The 3,235-nt window shown below is 37.1% G+C and overlaps 1 long non-coding RNA gene across 1 annotated transcript; it reads left to right on the forward strand.

Moving 5' to 3' along the window:
* The first annotated feature begins 446 nt into the window (after nt 1-446).
* Nucleotides 447-1,617, forward strand: LOC131002296 (uncharacterized). Its single transcript, XR_009094243.1, has 2 exons — nt 447-983; nt 1,064-1,617. It is a non-coding gene; the product is annotated as an uncharacterized LOC131002296 (long non-coding RNA).
* The last annotated feature ends 1,618 nt before the right edge of the window (nt 1,618-3,235 follow it).

The following is a 3,235-nucleotide window of genomic DNA, read 5'->3' on the forward strand; positions in this document are numbered from 1 at the left end:
TGAATTAATAAAATGTTATTACTATATATAAAAAAGCATGAATATGTATAAAAGAGAGATATTGTTGTATATAAAAATAATATTATCATATGCCTAAAAATATTATTCTATATGAAAATCCATCATGATCATCCATCAATCACTATCTCTTGACCAAATTATTTTCCAAATAACACGATAAGATCGATTTTCATTAAAAGAATAAAAGGTCTTTGGTAATGGTAGAGTCAAATTTTAACATAAATCAAAGTATAAGGGACCTGATTTAGGCATACTTAAAAGTTGGAAATGAAAGCATTGAAAAAAAAATTGTTTGGAGTATATCCAGCTACCGATACATGCATATTTTTCCGTAATAAATAATCCAGCATGAGAAATGAAGGTGAATTAATGAGATTGGTAATCTGGAAAATTGAAGGAGTTTTAATGGAAATAAAAACAAAATCTTGAGGGCTAGAAAATATAGAAGCAAGAGGTAAATATTAATATTGAGAAATAAGGGCCGTCCAACACATGCAAGAACTTAAATATATCTCTTGCAAAAATTAATAATGGTGTGGTTGGATTTGTTAGAAATTAAGTGGTGCTTTAATGGCTGCTGCTGAGCTTTCCCTGTATATATATATATGTATATATATACACACACACACACACACCGACTCCCCAGGCAATGAATGACGGCCTTCCCTGCAGTTTTGCGTAATTGCAATATTTACTACAAATTTCCCATTCCTACCTTTCCTCTTCCAATTTAACTCATTCTCTCTCTCTCTCTCCAACCTCCACTTCTTACCATAATTTAATTGAGCTTTAAAGCAATCCCATTGCATTTCCCTCCTATATATATACACATATATGATGGTTTTAAGCCAACACCCTCAGCCACTTCATGTTGCTGTTGCTGCTGCTACTGCTAAAAGAGGTGGCCACAACCATCGCATAGGAGCCGTCGTCGTCGTCGCCGCCGCTCCGACCACCTTCAGGTAATCTAATTCTCCTAACTTATATGTAAATAGCAAGTATTTGATGCTCATATTGGTATATATTTTCGTGTCTTAATTAGGCATTGAAAGTTAATTAAAAGAAAGAGATGAGCCCAAGGAACGGAGCGAAGCTGGAGCTGAAGTTGAACTTGTCTCCACCGAGGGGGCGAGACTCCCCGAGGCGGTCGCCGACCATGTCCCCGACGAGCTCGTGCGTCTCATCGGAGGCGAACCAGCAGGACGAGCAGCTCCGGTACTCGACGAGCCCGGAGGCGACGTCGATGATGCTGGTGGGATGCCCCCGGTGCCTCATGTATGTGATGCTGGCGGGGGAGGATCCCAGGTGCCCCAAATGCAAGAGCTCTGTTCTGCTCGACATCATCCACAACACCGCAACAAAATCCAACAACACCCAGAATTCAAGGAAATCTTAACGATTCTCTGCTTTTGAGTTCACCTATTTAATAAGATCCAATTAGAATGCAGTTATTTCTAGAGGTAGTTAGCAAGTAGCACTATTGGTGCTCCGCTTCTCGATCACTATGTACAAGGAGGAGTGGAGCCTTAATAGTGCTACATTTCTTTCTTTAGTTTTGATCCATTTCAAGTTTAAGGTCATTATCTGCCTTCTTCACTCTGTGTGTTTGTGTGACAGTTCAACAAAGTACAAGTGAGATAGTCTGAGGAACTTACAACTTACAAGTATTAATATTCAGGGACGGAGCCAGGAATTAAGTTCGGGGGAGGGGGGTTGAACTCGTGCAGCCCCCGAGAAATTTTTTTTGGGCATTCTGTATATTTAAGGTATTTTTTATTTATTAAAATACGAGCATAATACTAATAATAACGAACAATATTTTCATAGATTATATAGTTTCAATATATCACAAAACTTTTTTTGGACATTCCGTATATTTAAGACATTTTTTATTAAAAGACAAGCATAATAATAATAATAACAAACAACATGTTCATAGATTATATATTTTCTATATATTACAAATTAGTTTCAATACATTATATTTTTTTTAGCATTTCATACATATTAGGCATTTTTTTTATTAAAAGACAAGTATAATAGTAATAATAACAAACAATATTTCATAGAATATATAGTTTTAAATAACAGAATTATCCTTAAATTAAGTATACATGAGAAAATATAATAACCAAATACTCTTTTATAAAATAAAATTATTTTATAATAGGTATAAACATATATTTATATATATATTTAAAAAAAAAAAAACTCAGAATTTGGGAGGGGGCTCTAGCCCCCTAGAACATATGAAAATGGTGGAAAAAATGATGAAAATATATATGTTTTCCATGAAAGAAAAGGCACCCAAAAGAGAATAAGTTTGGATATTTTAATTGCATGCCAAATTTCACAATATTATATCAAGGGTAGCGCAATTTTCATAAATGACAGTGATAAGTTTGGAATAAAGGACGCACATTAAAAATGCTACATAAAGAAAAAATATCAAATATGGAAGGATCTTAGTTTGAAGTACGTGTCTTTATGATGCCTTAGATATCATCGCCAACAACCGATAGCTAGCTAGCTCACTTGTGCTAATCAATAAGATATTAAATATCTTGATAAGTAGTTCAATGTCAATATTACAAGTAAGTAAGCAACACAATGACAGTTTAAACCAAATAAATGCATCAGTAATCGAGACAGTTGACGGAGAATAAGAAGGCTATTACCCTAGATTGCATAGGTGCGAGGGAGCGGGTGCGGGAGCGATACGATTCGGGTGCAGGGATACGAATTTTTAAAAATTATAGGGTGCGATTCGTGAAGAATACGTCTGTGCTATATATATATATATATATATATATATATATATATATATATATATGACCATTTAAAGTCAGCCCAAGGTTTTAAATAAATGAGGGCCCAACTGAATTTAAAATTGGCCCAAATGAATCAAGCCCAACTCCAACCCTTATTGCCCTTTTCTCCCACCCTCGGCTCTGTCTCTCTCCCTCTCTCAATTCACGCCGCCCGCCCTCCCTCTCTCAGAAATCACGCACGCTGACATACACACACAAATCTCACGCGCTGCACCCTCTCCTTCTTCATCTTTCCCGGCGAAGAGCGCCGGCTCCCCGAGAAGCAGCAAACGCGGAGAACCCACGGCGCTGCTGCCTGACCTAGCCTCCCTGAAACGCCGCCGTCGTTTGAAATGCCGCCCCTACCGCCGCCGCCCTTTGAAATCCGACCACCGCAATGGCAT

This window comes from Salvia miltiorrhiza, unplaced genomic scaffold (assembly GCF_028751815.1).
Source record: "Salvia miltiorrhiza cultivar Shanhuang (shh) unplaced genomic scaffold, IMPLAD_Smil_shh fragScaff_scaffold_101, whole genome shotgun sequence".
NCBI classification, from domain to species: domain Eukaryota; kingdom Viridiplantae; phylum Streptophyta; class Magnoliopsida; order Lamiales; family Lamiaceae; genus Salvia; species Salvia miltiorrhiza.